General features: G+C 55.6%; 1 long non-coding RNA gene across 1 annotated transcript; it reads left to right on the top strand.

The window, feature by feature from the left end:
• The first annotated feature begins 8,883 nt into the window (after positions 1 to 8,883).
• LOC308182229 lies at positions 8,884 to 10,758 on the top strand. The gene is made up of 4 exons (XR_013941721.1): positions 8,884 to 9,051; positions 9,524 to 9,643; positions 10,152 to 10,232; positions 10,647 to 10,758. It is a non-coding gene; the product is annotated as an uncharacterized lncRNA (long non-coding RNA).
• The last annotated feature ends 7,907 nt before the right edge of the window (positions 10,759 to 18,665 follow it).

Genomic DNA, 18,665 nt, shown 5'->3' with positions numbered 1-18,665 from the left:
ATGACATTAACTACAACGTTACAGTGAGGATGAGGAATCATCATTACTCCCATAGTTATTTGCTGCCAAGCCGCAGCGTTGATTTCAGAGACTTAAAAAAAAAAAAAGGAAAAGAAAGGAAGTATGTATTCTTTCACATACTCTCTTTTCCCTGAGAGTAAAGGTTGTAGCTTCTGCAGTACCCTTCCTCTGGAAACGATTCCCAGTGCCTGCTCAGACACTGGGGAGGAAAATGACAGAGAGAACAATGGAGGAGAGCCACCCGATACAAAGAAAGGAAAAAAGGGGTTATGGATGAACGGAAAGCCACTACATAAAAAATTGGTGCTATCTAAAAATTGGTTAACGGTTTGGGACCTGCAGGTGCTGCCTACACGTGCGTGTGTTGCAGTCGTGCCTGTTGCCACTGCGCAAAATGGAGAGAGCTTCTTTGTCGAATGCAGCATGTTAAAGCATGCGCCATTGCCTGGAAGAAATGCACGGCCTTCCCTCGTGTGGGACTTCTTCCCCATTGATCTGTGGTTTACCTGAAGGTTTACCATAACCTACATAAGTTTCAAAAGCAAGCAAGCAACCAACCAAAAAACAACACCAACATTAAAGAGTGGCAAGGCAGATGCTCATCTGGGGACTCTGACTCATCGGTGACATCACCAAGCAAAGCATTGTGAGCGCTTCGGGTCGGGGCTGCTGTGGCGAGCCTCGCAGCCGGGAGGGAGAGCGGGTACGGTTCGCCTCTGGTGGGTCTGTGTCAGCCCTCTGCCCTGGTGGCTTCGTTAGCAGTGAGAGTTTGACTGCTGTGTTCCCAGCTTTCGCTTCTGCACCGACCGTGTGGCAGAGCCCGCAAGCTGCTTCCTCAGCTGGAAGAGGAAGAGGAGTGACCTCAACTGTGCCGAGGTAAAGCAGAACCGTTGAAAAGATTTGTCAAAGATGCGGGTTGTACCAGCGCAGCCGCTGCAGCTGCAGCAGGTCCTGGAGCATTGCAGAAGCTAGAGAGGGGTTTCTTTGTGAAAAGAATGCTGTAAAAGTGTTTTCACGCCAGAAATTAGGACAAGCGCCTCTGTTGTTTGGATATCCTCTATTGACCTGGCACACTGGCATTACAGCATACCTGGCACACTCTTTGTATTGTTGGTTAAAAAAAAAAAAAAGTGTTTTAGGGCAGGCCAAAAACCTGCCTTGGCACTTCCACATCGCAGCAGTGCTTGCAGGCCGTGCATCCTGGATGCCAGGTGTCCTGGTTCCAGTTAGGACAGAGTTAAGTAGCTCATAGTAGCTGGTAGGGTGCTATGTTTTGGATTAGGATGAGAAGAGCGCTGATAACATGCTGATGTTTTAATTGCTGCAGAGCAGTGTTTACACCAGGCCAAGGACTTTTCGGCTTCTCGCTCTGTCCTGCCAGCGAGCAGGCTGGGGGTGCAGCAGGAGCTGGGAGGGGACAGACCCAGGACAGCTGACCCAAACCGGCCAAAGGGGTATTCCATACCATCTGGCGTCATGCTAAACAATATATAGGGGTGGCTGGCCGGGGTGGGGGGGCCGGCTGCTCGGGAATAGGCTGGGCATCGGTCAGCGGGTGGTGAGCAATTGCATTGTGCATCACTTGTTTCTTACACATTATTATTGTTAATACTATTATCATTATCACTATTATTATTATTATTGTTATTATTATATTCCTTATATTCCTTATATTATTATATTCCTGTCTTAATAAACTGTCTTTATCTCAACTCACCGGCTTCACTTTCCCGTTTCTCTCCCCCATCCCAGAGAGGGAGGGGGGAGGGTGAGCGAACGGCTGTGTGGTGTTTAGCTGCCAGCCGGGTTAAACCACAACACCAGGCCAGGATCTAAATCCGATGGTGCTGTTGGTAACGTGAAGTTCAGGAAGCTCTTCTGGGTTTTTCTGCTCTTCCATGTGGATTTTTGCCCTGTGAAGGTGGTGTACTGAGCTCTTTTCTTACCAACAAATAGGTTTAAAAGCAGTTACAGTTTAACATCTACATGCTTGGGTGTTATTAACACAGCATTGCATACTGAGCTGGTGCTTGGTAGGAGAAAACATAAATCTTACCTGGGAAACTCGGACACTCTCAACTACATACTGCTATGAAGAAACTCAGCTGTAAGAGTGCCCTTAATTAACACATCACCAGAGCTATTGTGCTACTGACGGTTGAAGGCACCTTTTTCCAACGCTGTCTTATTGGAAGTCGATACAGACTGGCAGTATGCAGTTGGTTCCCATCTTCTGCTCCAGCAGAAGTCCTATTTTAATTAACCAGCAGGTCCCTCTGAGTGGCTTTGCTAAAACTCCTGCAGTAGGAAGTATCCTACGAGAGCCAAGTTACTAAACTGATGTGTGGTTTTCCCTTAATCCCCTCACCCCTGACTTTCTAGCTCCTGACGACACTGCCAACGTGTGCAGTGCTAGGTGCCAGCTGCCATGGTTTATATGTACTGTAAAATTAGTGATTTGGGACTTGTGAGCACTGAGAACAGGTTAGCAATTGCTTAAGAGCTTTACTTTCTCGTTCTGCTAATGCACATGAAATTCTTCAGGAACTGCAGCACAAGAACCGTCTTGCACAGGATCTCTGGAAGCAGGAAATAGCCGCTCTGTGGACCTCTCTCTTCCTTTGATATGTTAAGGGCTCTTTAGAAGAGCAGAAGATGGAGCAGCTCTTCCTGGGAGGGAGAACGGGGCTATTCGCAGCTCGTTCCAGTGGTCCCAGGTGTCTCATGGTTGTGACATTTGTGGCTGGGGGAGACCGCTCAGTCGAGTCATTGGTCACCTCCTGGCTTTGCAGAACACAGACTTTCAGAGTAAAGGTGTCGCTGTCGCTCTGGGCCTGGGAGATGGGCGAAACATCTTAGGCTTGAAACTGATTCTCTGCAGAGTGGCGTGCTCAGATCTGAGCACATCGTCTTGGCCTGTTCTGTGCTTCGACCATGGGAAGATGAATGGTTTACCTATGCACCGTTAAATATAATTTGACACCTAGCACACAACACTTTCAGCCCGTGGGGTGCTTTAACAAGCAGGTAAATCAGCGGGGACTGTTTTGCAGCCAGGGCGATGCTGGGTGATTAAAAAGCAGGGTCAGAGCAAGGAGTTTATGGTGTTCTTTCTTGCTTGTCATCCGACTGTCCGCTTACACTGTTCTAAAAAAAAACAAAACAAAAAATCCGAAACGGGGTAAGCATCTTTAATATCTTTATTATAAATGGAAGGCACAAAACAGGCCAGCAACAGAGACTGTCCAAGAGAAATACTTTATGCTTTATAAACAAACAAGAAAGTACCCTTAGGTAGGTGTGATAATCCTTCTCTAATGCATTCTTTGGAGTGCAAAAATATTTTGTTCCCTTCTTGCTCTTCTCTCCAGGACAAAGGCAGAATAGCCAACTGGAAAGTTAGACCAGGGAGGTCAGTTTGTTCCATACTGAGAAAGACAAGCCTGTAAAACAAACCAGACAGATTTTCTTTGGACTATTTATCTTCCTTCAGCAAAGGCATGGTTTATGATACTTGTTGGCATGTATTTCCAGACCCCCAGCTACCGTGACTGTAGTGCATCTGTAATTCTTTTGTACAAAAAGAGTTCAAAATCTCGTAACGCAAAAACTTTACTAGCACCCTGGAGAAAAAAGAAATCTAAAAATCTTGCCAACTTCAATTACAGACCTGCTGAGTGCACCAGAGTTACTCATTTTTATTCAGGCTTTCAGGGGCTAGTTCAGTTGGTTTCTGTTCAGCACTTGGATCGCCATATTGGCAGATGTCAGTTAAAAAAAAAAAAAAAAAAGCTTTTGAGATCTTTTTTAAAATGAGACTGCTTTTATGGCATTTAGGGCTGTGAGGTATCCTTGGTTTTTGCTTTCTTCCCATTCCTTAGACCAGATCCGTTCATATCCTGAACAGCGTTCTGGGTCTCTTCAGGAAAATGGAAGGCAACAAGCAAAATGATGAGCTCCTTGGGCATTCAAAAGAGCTCAGTCTGGAAAAGATTTCAAGTCCAACTTCCATGCTAAGGAGCACCAGTAATTTTTAGAAGTAGATGCAGAGGAACCTGCATGGCACTAAGTGTGTTTCTGAAGGTGCTAAAGGTCAGAAGTGACGATTCCTGTCGATACTAAAGAAGAGAAGGAAACCTTGCACTTAACTTCTGTTTTTATTCCCTTTGTCAAGCAGTCAAAACCAATACCTAATATGAGAACCCAACTTTTCCTCTCTTTACTTTAGATTTGGGAAAATTCCCTGCCAAAAAAATATTTCCTGGAAAATTCACTAGTGTTTGTGTGAGTAAAAGGTTCCAACCTTTTATTATTAATTTGTAAGAACTATTTCATCCGCTTTTGTCCAGAAGAGTCCGAAATAATTTGCACAGAAATGTGCAGCATTTTAATGAAAGGATTCAGAATCACTCTAATTTGAACTTTATCTGGTCTGGTTGCAGGTTTTATGACATTTAGTGTCTTAAAAAAAAAAAAATCAAAATATCTGACTTCACATCAGAAAAAAAAAACCTGCTTGCGGCTAAATAAAATCTGTTGCAGCTCTGGTCATTGAAAAATCATTGGCTGTTAAATTGGACCTAAGTCATCTTTTCTAACCTTTCATGATCTTGCAGCAATGGATGATGACGGATATATGGATTAGGGAACAGCACGTGATGGCAAACCTGCGGTATTTGCTACAGCGCAGAAAGAAAACAAATTGCTTCCAAAAAATCAAACTAATTCAAAATTCTTGGTATCATGCAGCCATGCCACTGGCAAAGTGAGCATTGCCCTGCCTCTCAAAGCTTGCTGTATCCTTGGTCTGCTGTCTTCCTGCTGTTAATTGATTGCAACTCTACGTGTCTGATCAGGGCTACGAGTTGTTCTCGATATGGATACCATACGACATATACTGTGCACGCTTGTGTGTATAGATATGTTTATCCTGTATGCATGTACATATGTATGCATATTTGTGTGTTGGCCCCCAGATCATTCATGTTATAAAGCATTGGCCTCGAAGGCATACTCATCAAAATATTTTGTAGATCCTCCATTTTTTTCTAGCTCCCTCAAAATGAGAGAGTTTTTACGCGCTCTCTGCATCAAAAAGGCAAAAATTCTGATTTCCACTGTCGCTCTCGCTAACTTTCTATCACTCACTCCTCGTGTGTGTCTAAACACATATGTGTGTATGCGTATGCACATTTGTGTATTTATATGCACTGGTGCATTTTTTGCTGTACAGGTAATAAAGACGGGGAAAGGTTTTTGTCTTTTCTTAATAGGTGAAGAAATCTTGAAGACCAGAGATTGGAACATACTGAATTTTAAATTAAAAAAAAAAAAAAAAAGTTAAATTGTCCGGCTGTGGAAGATGGATCCTCATTTTTGCAGCCACTTTGAATCACGAGTTCATCTCTAAATGCGCTGGTTTTTTTTGTTTTTGTTTTGTTTTGTTGGGTTTTTTTTTTTTGGTTTTTATTTTTTGAAGAGCTAACTAACCCTGGCTGTCTCCAGTCTGAGAGAGTATTCAAATGGACTTGCTTCCTCCATTAGTTATAAGCTGTTTAAAAGCACATCCTATGTTTGAATTGTGGATGAGAGGCTCCCTTGGCAAAGTGAGGAGGCAAATTCTTCCTACCCCTTTATCATTAATTCACGGATTCAGTGTTGGTTCGGCCTCCAGGAGAAGTTCACTGGAAGTCTTTGAAGATCGATAACTTTGCTGAGGTTGTCCAGGTAGGTGAACTCGAAGACCCACAGTGACTGGAACATGCTATTTAACGCGTCATACTGCATTCTGTAGCAGTTACTGGTAGCCATAGTTGATCATTGCCTTGCACGTATGATCAGGTGTTTTTTTAAGAAGTGACTCCATTTTCAGGCTTTTTTTTTCCATTTTTTTCACGAAGGGGTAGAGTAGGAGGAGGAAGCAGAATGGTCTTTGGTTAACGTGATAACCAGATAGATTCTGAAGTCTGATAGATTCTGGGCCCCATAGGACCCACCCCTGTGACCCCCGGAGGGCCCCCGGGCGCAGCATAGAACCCACCCCGGTGACCTGTGGTGCTTGTACACAGTGCACTGAGCTGCTTGTACACAGTAGGGGCTTGCATTTGGGGGGGTGTTGGGAGCTGCTTGTACAATATAGGGATCTGCATCTGGAGGGGGTTGGGAGCTGCTTGTACACCTTTGGGACTTGCATCTGGGGGGTGCTTCGGAGCTGCTTGTACACTGTAGGGTCCTGCCTTGTGCAGGGTTTGTAGCTGCTTCTACACCTTTGGGGTCTGCAGCTGGGGGGGGGGGGGGTGACAGGTGCTTGTCTGCTGTAGGTGGCCACGTTGGGGGAGTTGGGAGCTGCTTGTACACTGTAAGGGTCTGGGTCTTGGGGGGGGTTGCGGCTGTTTGTACACCTTTGGGGCCTGCCTCTGGGGAGGGTGGGGAGTTGCTTGTATGCCTTTGGGGCCTGTGTTTGGGGGGGGGGTTGGAGTCTGTGCCGGGGGGGTTGGGAGCTGCTTGTACACTCTAGGGTCCTCTGGCGGGCTTTGGGGCCTCCCTTTGAGGGGGGTGGTGGGAGCTGGTTGTACACCTTTGGGGCCTGCGTCTGGGGGGTTGGGGCTGGGGCCGGGACCTGGGGCCTGCATCTGGGTGGGGTGGGGTCCAGTTCATGGGGGGGGGGGGGTTGGGAGCTGCTTGTGGACAGTTGGGGTCTGCATCCAGGTGTGGATAGGGTAAGGGGATAGGTAAGAGGATAGGTAAGGGGATCGAGGTTGTGGGAATAAAAATATTTTTGCACAGTTACATCGTTTAGAGGGAAGGAAGGTGGTATTGATATATGCTCACAGTGATAAGAAAGCTTAACAGACAACCTTGTAAAATGCAGACAACCAGAATCCTTAGAGCAATTGGGTAGAAATCACGGTGTAAGAAACATTACCACCTCAAAGAGGAAAACAGTCAAGAAAAAAAGAAAATTGACTTGTAACAGGCCAGCAGCTGTGTATTTTCTGTGAAGCACCGGATAGATTGTGAACCTGGATTACCCAGTCAATGGGGAAACAGGGGAGGGTCCCGGTCATCAAGAGGAAAAAAAAAAATGTATATAAACTGTGTTAGGGAACTAGTAGGTGGCTTGTGGGACGCCTGCCATTGCAATCGTGAATAAAAATGCTACTTCACTGAGATCCTTGCCTGAGCCTATGGTATTGGTTACAGAGTGTTTCTAACAAGGTGTTAGGGTTTTAAGGTTTCTTTTTTTTAAGGTTAACGTGATAAGCAGCTAGATTGTGAATTCAATTGTAGCAACCTGAGGCAGTAGCACGGACGTTTTTGAGGCTGTACTATATTTTCCTTGTTGGTTTCCTTTTGGTTACAGGGAGACAACTGTTCCTTCCGCCACTGCGAAGCTGCTCTGGGGAACGAGACGGTCTGCACGCTGTGGCAGGAGGGTCGTTGTTTCAGGAATGTCTGCCTGAATGATTCAGACACATGGAAATTGATGTGAGTGCCTAAAGATGTGTTCTCAAAATAAATCAACAAAAGCATTTTTCAGTGCCGTAGGTGTGCTGATTGTGCTTTTGCAGGACAGATTCATTTGCTTTGAAATGACACTGGTTTCTGTTACCAGGAGAGGGGGTGGGAGGAAGGAGAGGGAAATAAAATCAATGCCTTAGGTACGTCTTAGCAAGATTTTCTTTTATTAGATGCCGACAGTATTTTCTCAACAGATGCAGAATAACTGCTAACTAGACTGCTAAAACCTGCTGGAGCAGGGGGGTAATAAACAGGCTGTACTAGCCTCCTGAGAGCAGGCTTGATAATGATCTATCAGGTCTCTTGTGTCCCGGAGTCCTTCAGATAATGCTGTTCTAGCTGCCTGGGCTAGGAAGCAGTGGGGAAAGTTAAAGGTGCAGAAGAACGACGTCTCCAAGAAGTAGTTCTGGATAGAGTTAACCTAGGCAATTTAAGATGTTCTTTTTCCCTCTGAATAATCCTAGTATAATCCTAGGTGTATTAGTTTAACCCACCCTAAACTGATGTCTGAGAGTGCCTGTCTTCTCAAACTGAATGATGACAAAGCTAAACGTGCATAGTGGTTACAGCTTCTGCAAACTTTGTGAATATGCCCGGAAATACTATACTTGAGTGATAAACTGACCTTTGGAATGATGTTTCAGCACTGTATTGTGACAGCCCTATCGCTGTCGTGACCTGGAACTGTGCATCTCTTTGCAAACCTTAGGTGCATGTTATCACGAGCTTGTCTTTCTTTCTGTCTTCAGAAAAAGCGCAGTGAGATTCCCTGCTACTGGGAGAAGCAGCCAGTAGGCTGTCAGAAAGCCAACTGTGCTTTTCATCACGCAAAGGGACGTTACATCGATGGAGTCTTCGTTAGAGTGAGTTTAGGTCCTTTTTCTTTAAGTATTGAGGAATTAATTTTGAATATTCCTTAGTGGGTGCCAATACTGTAGGAGACATCAGGTACCCGTTCATTTGTGAGTGCAGGAAAAGGTCTGCAGTCCTAGGTGGTCAGCTAAACCGAGTGTCCTGCTGGTGTACTGCTGGTATTTGTTTTCTGCTTTCATGCTCAGCTTCTCTCTGCTTTGTGTGATATTTGCCTTGCAGTTTGCTTTCTGTTGTTTCATCTTCTGCTGGGTGGCAGGGAGATGTGTTGTTGTTTGAAGGCAAGTCATTGTTCACGGTGTAAACAGTGGCGGGATGGGCAAAAGGAGATGCTGCATTCATTGCCTGTGCAGGTTATCTGCCTTACCTACCAATGCTCTTCGTGCATTGTGGCCAAAGTTTTAAACTGCCATGTTACTGATGATCCTCCTCTTCCTCTAGCTACACTGCCAAGTGTATCAAATCACGATGATTTGAAAGTGGCTCAGATGTCACTGCAGCAAAACAAACTTTCTGTCCAGTCCAATGCCTCTCCATAGCTAAGGGGGGTGACGAAAGTGGAAAACTCGGAAAATGTCCCAAGCCCTACACACCCTCCAGTTGTAATCAATGCTGCAGATGATGATGAAGATGACGATGGTGAGCATGCTTTGGTTCTTGGAAGGACTTTGTGCTGTAAATGAATGTATAAATCACAGATGAGCTGAGGTCTGACTAGCGATAGGGCAGGCAGTCTGGTCAGCTCGCTGGTGGCTTTGTCTGGCGGTCAGTGGACAGAACCTGAAATGCTGGAGGAAAGCTTAGAACCACTCTTGGCTTTAGCTGGTCTGTTGTGTAAAGCTCTATGTGAAAGTAGGAGGGAAATTCCTTTTTCTTCTGTCTGAAGAGTAATATGTTGTGTAGTAGTTAAAGCTGCAGAGAGAATCTAGAGTCCGAGATGTTTTGTCCTAGTGTAGTCTCCTTACGAGTTCATCAGGTCAGCGTAGCTGTATTAAAAAAAAAGAAAAAAAAAGCTTTTTTATATGAGCCATGGACTGGAGTGTCATCGCATGAGCTACATAATCATGAACAATCTGGTCTATGCATAGCTGAACAGATTTTTCCCCTTCAGACCAGCTTTCTGAGGCAGGAGAAGAAACTAAAACTCCCATCCAGCAACCAGCTGAGGAAGGCCAAAATGGATTACGGATGATTTCCACTCGGAAAGCCAGTGCTACTACTGCTAAGCAAGGTATTCCGGCACCTGTAGTAGGATAAATCGGAAGGAGAACTTGCCAATGAACTCGAAAGCAATGTGGCGTAAAAACACAACAGAATGTAGGGGTGCTGAATGGACTCGGTTATTTCCATGATCTCATTTCTCCCTGATACCATCATGTGCCCATTGGGTCAGAAAGTTGAACTGCTTTTCTTTCCTTTTGGAGAACAAAACAGGGCCACAGCATGGAGTTTAAATGGCTGCACGTGCAGCCTGGCAACCACTGTTGAAAGCCATATCTAACGATAGAGGGATCTAATATCGTGTCAATGGATTAAAATTAAAACTACAATTTTTACCCTGAAGGGGGAAAGGAGGGGCAAAATGCCATTGATTCTACGGTTCTTTCAGTTGTGAGGAGTGTTGACGGGGTTTATTGTAAATGCTTCTGAAAGTTCCTGAGCACTAAGAAGCCTGAGGATCTGTGGTCCTCAGTGAGTGCCTCTAAGCCTTAGTCTCATTAAGTGTTTTCTGTTTTCAGAGGACGGTCTGAATTTTGGAATAAAAACACTTGAAGAAATCAAATCGCAGAAAATGAAGGAAAAAACTAAGAGACACGGTGGTGAGTTAATATTCCCTACTTTCTTACCCTGTTCACCTTCATCCCGTTTGACGTTCTTTTTTAAAAAAGAAATTCTTCCAGTAATACCGGGTAGCTGGCTATGCTTTGGTGAATCCAACTATTTGCCAAAGAAGTGAAATTTGATTGGCTTCAGAATGGCAGGTGATGGTGGCTGGGAGCTGCTTGAGGGAGAGACTTCCATTTTTAGCTGGGGGCATCGAGCAACCTGATTCTCAGCCAGCTGGTATTCTAGATGGGAATTGCAAGGGCAACCAGAGGCAAATTAGTCACCTCTCTTATTTACATGCTCTGGTCACTGTATGTTTGACAGTAACGGATAATTAAAGTTCTGTGTTCTTTGCGATAGTTTGTTATGTTTGGTAAACTTCCTTATGTTTTGCTTGCTCTGAACAGAAGGTCCTTCAAGATCTTCTCTTCCTCCCGTCGATTCTATGATTTTTCCTGCTCCGGAAAAGGAAAATGTCCGGGCAGGGGTGAGAACTGTGACGCCGTCTACAGAGGAAGGTAATAATTAATGCTTTTGTTTTGATTTCATTCCTCCTAAACTGGAAGGTTAAAACAGGAGCTCCGGAGCTCCCGGGGTCCCGCCAGGGGTCACCGGGGTGGGTCCTCGGGGGCACCTGGGGGCTTGCCGGGGGTCACCGGGGTTTGTACTCGGGGGCGCCTGGGGCTTGCTGGGGGTCACCGGGGTGGGTGCTCGGGGGCGCCTGGGGTCCCGGCGGGGGTCACCGGGGTGGGTCCTCGGGGGCGCCCGGGGGCTTGCCCGTGGTTACTGGGGTGGGTCCTAGGGGGCGCCCGGGGTTTTCCAGGGGTCACCGGTATGGGTCCTTGGGGGTGCCCGGGGGCTTGCCGGGGGTCACCGGGGTGGGTCCTCGGGGACGCACGTGGGCTTGCCGCGGGTCACCAGCGTGGATCCAAGGGGGTGCCCGGGTGCTTGCCGGGGGTCACCGGGGTGGGTCATTGGAGGCGGCCGGGGGCTTGCCGGGGGTCACCGGGGTGGGTCCTCGGGGGCGCCCATGGTCCCGCCGGGGGTCACCGGGGTGGGTCCTCGGAGACGCCCGGGGGCTTGCCATAGGTCACCGGGGAGGGTACTCGGGGGCGCCCAGGGTCCCGCCGGGGTTTACCGGAGTGGGTCCTAGGGGGCACCTGGGGCTTGGCGGGGCTCACCGGGGTGGGTCCTCAGAGGCGCCCGGGGGCTTGGCGGGGGTCACCGGGGAGGGTCCTCGGAGGCGCCCGGGGGCTTGCCGGGGGTCACCGGGATTGGGTCCTCGGGGGCGCCCGGGGGCTTGCCGGGGGTCACCGGGGTGGGTCCTCGGGGCTCCTGGGGTGCCGCCGGGGGTCACCGGGGTGCGTCCTTGGGGGCTCCCGGGGGCCTGCCGGGGGTCACCGGGGTGGGTCCTCGGGGGCTCTCGGGGCCTTGTCGGCGGTCACCGGGGTATGTCCTCGGGGGCGCCCCGGGGCTTGTTGGGGGTCTCCGGGGTGGGTCCTCGGGGGCACCAGGGGTCCCTCTGGGGGTCACCGGGGTGGGTCCTCGGGGGCGCCAGGGGTCCCTCCGGGGGTCACCGGGGTGGGTCCTCGGGGGCGCCCGGGGACTTGCCATGGGTCACCGGGGTGGGTCCTCCGGGGCGCCCAGGGTCCCGCCGGGGGTCACCGGGGTGGGTCCTCGGGGGCGCCCGGGGTCCCTCCGGGGGTCACCTGGATAGGTCCTCAGGGGCGCCTGGGGTTTGCCGGGGGTCACCAGGGTAGGTCCTCTGGGGCGTCCGGGTGCTTGCCGGGGGTCACCGGGGTGGGTCCTCGGGGGCGCCCGGGGGATTGCCGGGGGTAACCGGGGTGGGTCCACAGAGGTGCCCGGGGGCTTGCCGGGGGTCACCGGGGTGGGTCCTCGGGGGTGCCCAGGGTCCCACCAGATGTCAGCAGGAGTGGGTCCTCGGGGGCGCTCGCGGTCCCGCCGGGGGTCACCGGGGTTGGTATTCGGCGGCGCCTGGGGGCTTGCCGGGGGTGACTGGGGTGGGTCCTCGGGGGCCCCCGGGGTCCCACCGGGGGTCACCGGGGTGGGTCCTCGGGGGCACCCGGGGCTTGCCGGGGGTCACCGGGGTGGGTCCTCGGGGGCGCCCGGGGGCTTGCCGGGGGTCACCGGGGTGGGTCCTCGGGGGCGCCCGGGGGCTTGCCAGGGGTCACCGGGGAGGGTACTCGGGGTCGCCCGGGGGCTTGCCGGTGGTCACTGGTGTGGGTCGACGGGGGCGCCTGGGGTCCCGCCGGGGGTCACCGGGGTGGGTCCTCGGAGGCAGCTGGGGGTTTGCAGGGGGTCACCGGGGTGGGTCCTCTAAGGCGCCCGGGGGCTTGGCGGGGGTCACCGGAGTGGGTCCTCGGGGGCGCCCGGGGTGCCCCCGGGGGTCACCGGGGTGGGTCCTTGGGGGCTCCCGGGGGCCTGCCGGGGGTCACCGGGGTGGGTCCTCGGGGGCGCCCGGGGGCTTGCCCGTGGTTACCGGGGTGGGTTCTAGGGGGCGCCCGCGGGCATGTCGGGGGTCCCCGGGGTGGGTCCTCGGGGGCACCCAGGGGCTTGTCGGGGGTCTCCGGGGTGGGTCCTCGGAGGCGCCAGGGGTCCCTCCGGGGGTCACCTTGTTGGGTCCTCGGGGGCGCCCGGGGACTTGCGATGGGTCACCGGGGTGGGTCCTCCGGGGCGCCCAGGGTCCCGCCGGGGGTCACCGGTGTGGGTCCTCGGGGGCGCCCGGGGTCCCTCCGGGGGTCACCGGGATAGGTCCTCAGGGGCGCCCGGGGTTTGCCGGGGGTCACCAGGGTAGGTCCTCTGGGGCGTCCAGGGGCTTGCCGGGGGTCACTGGGATGGGTCCTCGGGGACGCCCGGGGGATTGCCGGGGGTAACCGGGGTGGGCCCACGGAGGTGCCCGGGGGCTTGCCTGGGGTCACCGGGGTGGTTCCCGGTGACTCCAGAGAATCCACTGGCACCACTGGGGACCCACCCCGGTGACCCCAGAGAGTCCACTGGCAGCACTGGGGACCCACCCCGGACACTCCAGAGAGTCTACAGGCACCACTGCGGACCCACCCCGGTGACTCCAGAGAGACATCTGGAACCTATGTGGACCCACCCCGGTGACTCCAGAGAGTCCACTTGCACCACTGGGGACCCACCCATGTGACCCCAGAGAGTGCACTGGCACCACAGGGTACCCACCCCGTTTACTCCAGAGAGTCCACTGGCACCTCTGGGGACCCACCCCGGTGACTCCAGAGAGTCCACTGGCACCACGGGGGACCCACCCTGGTGACAAAAGAGAGTGCACTAGCACCAAAGGGGACCCACCCCGGTGACTTCAGAGAGTCCACTTGCACCACTGGGGACCCACCCCGGTGGCTCCAGAGAGTCCACTTGCACCACTGGGGACCCACCCAGGTCACTCCAGAGAGTCCACTTGCGTCACGAGGGACGCACCCCGGTGACTCCAGACAGTCCATTGGCACCACTGGGGACCCACCGTGTTGACTCCAGAGAGTCCACTGGCACCACTGGGGACCCACCACGGTGACTCCAGAGAGTCCACTGCCACCACTTGGGACCCACCCCGGTGACTTCAGAGAATCCACTTGAACCACTGGGGACCGGCCACGGTGACTCCAGAGAGTCGACTGGCACCACTGCGGACCCACCCCGGTGACTCCAGAGAGTCCACTTGCACCACTGGGGACCCACCCAGGTGACTCCAGAGAGTCCACTTGCATCACGATGGACCCACACAGGTGACTCCAGAGAGTCCAGTTGCATCACGAGGGACCCACCCTGTTGACTCCAGAGAGTCTCCTGGCACCACTGGGGACCCACCCCGGTGACAAAAGAGAGTCCAGTTACATCACTGTGGACCCACCCCGCTGACTCCAGAGAGTCCACTGGCAGAACTGGGGACCCACCCCGGTGACTCCACTGGCACTACTAGCACCACTGGAGACCCACCCCGGTGACTCCAGAGAGTCCATTTGCACCACTGGGGACCCACCCCGGTGACTCCAGAGAGTCCATTTGCACCACTGGGGACCCACCCCGGTGACTCCAGAGAGTCCACTGGCACCACCGGGGACCCAGCCTGGTGGCTCCAGAGAGTGCACTGGCGCCACAGGAGACCCACTCCGGTGACTCCAGAGAGTGCACTGGCGCCACCGGGGACCCTCCCTGGCGACTCCAGAGAGTGCACTTGCGCAACTGGGGACGTACAACGGTGACTCCAGAGAGTGCACTGGCACCACTGGGGACGCACCGCCGTGACTCCAGAGCGTGCACTGGCGCCATTGGGTACGCACCGCCGTGACTCCAGAGAGTGCACTGGTACCACAGGGGATGCACCCGGGCGACTCCAGAGAGTGCACTGGCACCACCGGGGATGCACCCCTGGCGACTCCAGAGAGTGCACTGGCACCACCGGAGATGCACTCCGGTGACTCCAGAGAGTGCACTGGCACCACTGGGGATGCACCCCGGAGACTCCAAAGAGTGCAGTGGCATCACCGGGGATGCACCCGGGTGACTCCAGAGAGTGCACTGGCGCCACCGGGGACCCACCCAGGTGACTCCAGAGAGTGCACTGGCACCACCGGGGACCCTCCCTGGCGACTCCAGGGAGTGCACTGGTGCCCCTGGGGACCCACCCCGGCGACTCCAGAGAGTGCACTGGCACCCCTTGGGACGCACCCCGGTGACTCCAGAGGGTGCACTGGCGCCACTGGGGACGCACCGCGGTGACTCCAGAGAGTGCACTGGCTCCACTGGGGACGCACCCCGGTGACTCCAGAGAGTGCCCTGGCGTTACTGGGGACGCACCGCGGTGAGTCCAGAGTGTGCCCTGGCGCCACTGGGGACGCAGCGCCGTGACTCCAGAGAGTGCCCTGGCGCCACTGGGGACGCAGCGCTGTGACTCCAGAGAGTGCCCTGGCGACACTGGGGACGCACCCCGGTGACTCCAGAGAGTGCACTGGCGCCACTGGGGACGCACCGCGGTGAGTCCAGAGAGTGCACTGGCGCCCCTGGGGACGCACACCGGTGACTGCAGAGAGTGCACTGGCACCACCGGGGATGCACCCCGGTGACTCCAGAGAGTACACTGGCGCCACCGGGGACCCAGCCCGGTGACTCTGGAGAGTGCACTGGTGCCACTGGGGACGCACTCCGGTGACTCCAGAGAGTGCACTGGCGCCCCTGGGGACGCACACCAGTGACTCCAGAGAGTGCACTGGCACCACCGGGGATGCACCCTGGTGACTCCAGAGAGTGCACTGGCACCACCGGGGATGCACCCGGGCGACTCCAGAGAGTGCACTGGCAAAACCGGGGACCCACCCCGGTCATTCCAGAGAGTGCACTGGGGCCACCGGGGACCCACCCCGGTGACTCCAGAGAGTGCACTGGCGCCCCTGGGGACCCACTCCGGTGATTCCAGAGAGTGCACTGGCGCCACTGGGGACCCAGCCTTGTGACTCCAGAGAGTGCACTGGCACCACCGGGGACTGACCCCGGTGACTACAGAGAGTGCACTGGCGCCACCGGGGACCCTCCCTGGCGATTCCAGAGAGTGCACTTGCGCAACTGGGGACGTACAACGGTGACTCCAGAGAGTGCACTGGCACCACTGGGGACGCACCGCCGTGACTCCAGAGCGTGCACTGGCGCCATTGGGTACGCACCGCCGTGACTCCAGAGAGTGCACTGGTACCACAGGGGATGCACCCGGGCGACTCCAAAGAGTGCACTGGCACCACCGGTGTTGTACCCTGGCGACTCCAGAGAGTGCACTGGCGCCCCTTGGGACGCACCCCGGTGACTCCAGAGGGTGCACTGGCGCCACTGGGGACGCACCACGGTGACTCCAGAGAGTGCCCTGGCGCCACTGGGGACGCACCGCCGTAACTCCAGAGAGTGCCCTGGCGACACTGGGGACGCACCCCGGTGACTCCAGAGAGTGCCCTGGCGCCACCGGGGATGCACCCGGGCGACTCCAGAGAGTGCACTGGCGCCACTGGGGACGCTCCGCGGTGAGTCCAGAGAGTGCACTGGCGCCCCTGGGGACGCACACCGGTGACTGCAGAGAGTGCACTGGCACCGCCGGGGATGCACCCCGGTGACTCCAGAGAGTGCACTGGCGCCACCGGGGACCCAGCCCGGTGACTCTGGAGAGTGCACTGGTGCCACTGGGGACGCACCCCAGTGACTCCAGAGCGTGCACTGGCACCAGCGGGGACGCACCGCCGTGACACCAGAGCGTGCACTGGCTCCACTTGGGACGCACCGCCGTGACTCCAGAGAGTGCACTGGCACCAAAGGGGATGCACCCCCGGAGACTCCACAGAGTGCCCTGGCACCACCTGGGATGCACAACCGGTGACTCCAGAGAGTGCACTGGCGCCCCTGGGGACGCACACCGGTGACTCCAGAGAGTGCACTGGCACCACCGGGGATGCACCCTGGTGACTCCAGAGAGTGCACTGGCACCACCGGGGATGCACCCCGGTGACTCCAGAGAGTGCACTGGCGCCCCTGGGGACCCACTCCGGTGATTCCAGAGAGTGCACTGGCGCCACTGGGGACCCAGCCTTGTGACTCCAGAGAGTGCACTGGCGCCACCGGGGACCGACCCCGGTGACTACAGAGAGTGCACTGGTGCCACCGGGGACCCTCCCGGGCGACTCCAGAGAGTGCACTTGCGCCACTGGGGACGTACACCGGTGACTCCAGAGAGTGCACTGGCACCACTGGGGATGCATCCCTGTGACTCCAGAGAGTGCACTGGCACCACTGGAGATCCACCCCGGTGACTCCAGAGAGTGCACTGGCACCACTGGGGATGCACCCCGGTGACTCCAGAGTGCACTGGCACCACCGGGGATGCACCCTGGTGATTCCAGAGAGTGCACTGGCGCCACAGGGGACCCACCCCGGCGACTCCAGAGAGTGCACTGGCGCCACCCGGGACCCACCCCGGTGACTCCAGAGAGTGCACTGGAACCACCGGGAACGCACCCGGGCGACTCCAGAGAGTGCACTGGCACCATCGGGGACCGACCCCGGTGACTCCAGAGAGTGCACTGGCGCCACCCGGGACCCACCCCGGTGATTCCAGAGAGTGCACTGGCGCCACCGGGGACCCACCCCGGTGACTCCAGAGAGTGCACTGGCGCCACAGGGGACCCACCCAGGTTACTCCAGAGAGTGCACTGGCGCCACCGTAGACGCACCCCGGTGACTCCAGAGAGTGCACTGGCACCACCGGGGACCCTCCCGGTGACTCCAGAGAGTGCCCTGGCGCCCCTGGTAATGCACACCGGCGACTCCACAGAGTGCCCTGGCGCCCCTGGGGAGGCACCCCGGTGACTCCAGAGCATGCCCTGGCGCCACTGGGAACGCACCCCGGCGACTCCAGGGAGTGCCTTCGCGCCACTGGGGACGCAGCGCCGTGACTCCAGAGAGCGCCCTGGCGCCACTCGGGACGCACCCCGGTGACTCCAGAGAGTGCCCTGGCGCCCCTGGGGACGCACCTCGGCGACTCCAGAAAGTGCCCTGGAGCCCCTGGGGACGCGCCCCGGCGACTCCAGATAGTGCACTGGAGCCCCTGGGGACGCACCCCGGCGACTCCAGAGAGTGCACAAGCGCACCTGGGGACGCAACCCGGCGACTCCAGAGAGTGCACTGGCACCACCGGGGATGCACCACCGTGACTCCAGAGAGTGCACTGGCAGCACCGGTGATGCACCCCCGGTGACGCCAGAGAGTGCACTGGCACCACTGGGGATGCACGCCGGAGACTCAAAAGAGTGCAGTGGCACCTCCGGGGATGAACCCCGGTGACTCCAGAGAGTGAACTGGAACCACCGGGGACCGACCCCGGTGACTCCAGAGAGTGCACTGGCGCCACCCGGGACCCAGCCCGGTGACTCCAGAGAGTACACTGACGCCACCGGGGACGCACTCCGGTGACTCCAGAGAGTGCACTGGCGCCACCGGGGACCCACCAGGGTGACTCCAGAGAGTGCAATGGCGCCCCTGGGGACCCTCCCGGGCGACTCCAGGGAGTGCACTGGCGCCACCGGGGACGCACCCCGGTGACTCCAGAGAGTGCACTGGCGCCCCTTGGGATGCACCCCGGTGACTCCAGAGAGTGCCCTGGCGCCCCTGGGGACGCATCGCGGTGACTCCAGGGAGTGCCCTCGCGCCCCTGGGGACGCAGCGCCGTGACTCCAGAAAGTGCCCTGGCGCCCCTGGGGATGAACCCCAGTGACTCCAGAGAGTGCGCTGGCACCAGTGGGGATGCACCCCGGTGACTGCAGAGAGTGCACTGGCGCCACCGGGGACCCAGCGCGGGGACTCCAGAGAGTGCACTGGCGCCACCGGGGACCCAGCCCGGCGACTCTGGA

The sequence above is a fragment of the Anser brachyrhynchus genome (genome assembly GCF_964034855.1).
Source record: "Anser brachyrhynchus genome assembly, chromosome: 23".
Classification (NCBI taxonomy): Eukaryota; Metazoa; Chordata; class Aves; order Anseriformes; family Anatidae; genus Anser; species Anser brachyrhynchus.
Note: the sequence above shows the minus strand (reverse complement) of the source record. Positions and strands in the feature narration are given on the sequence as shown.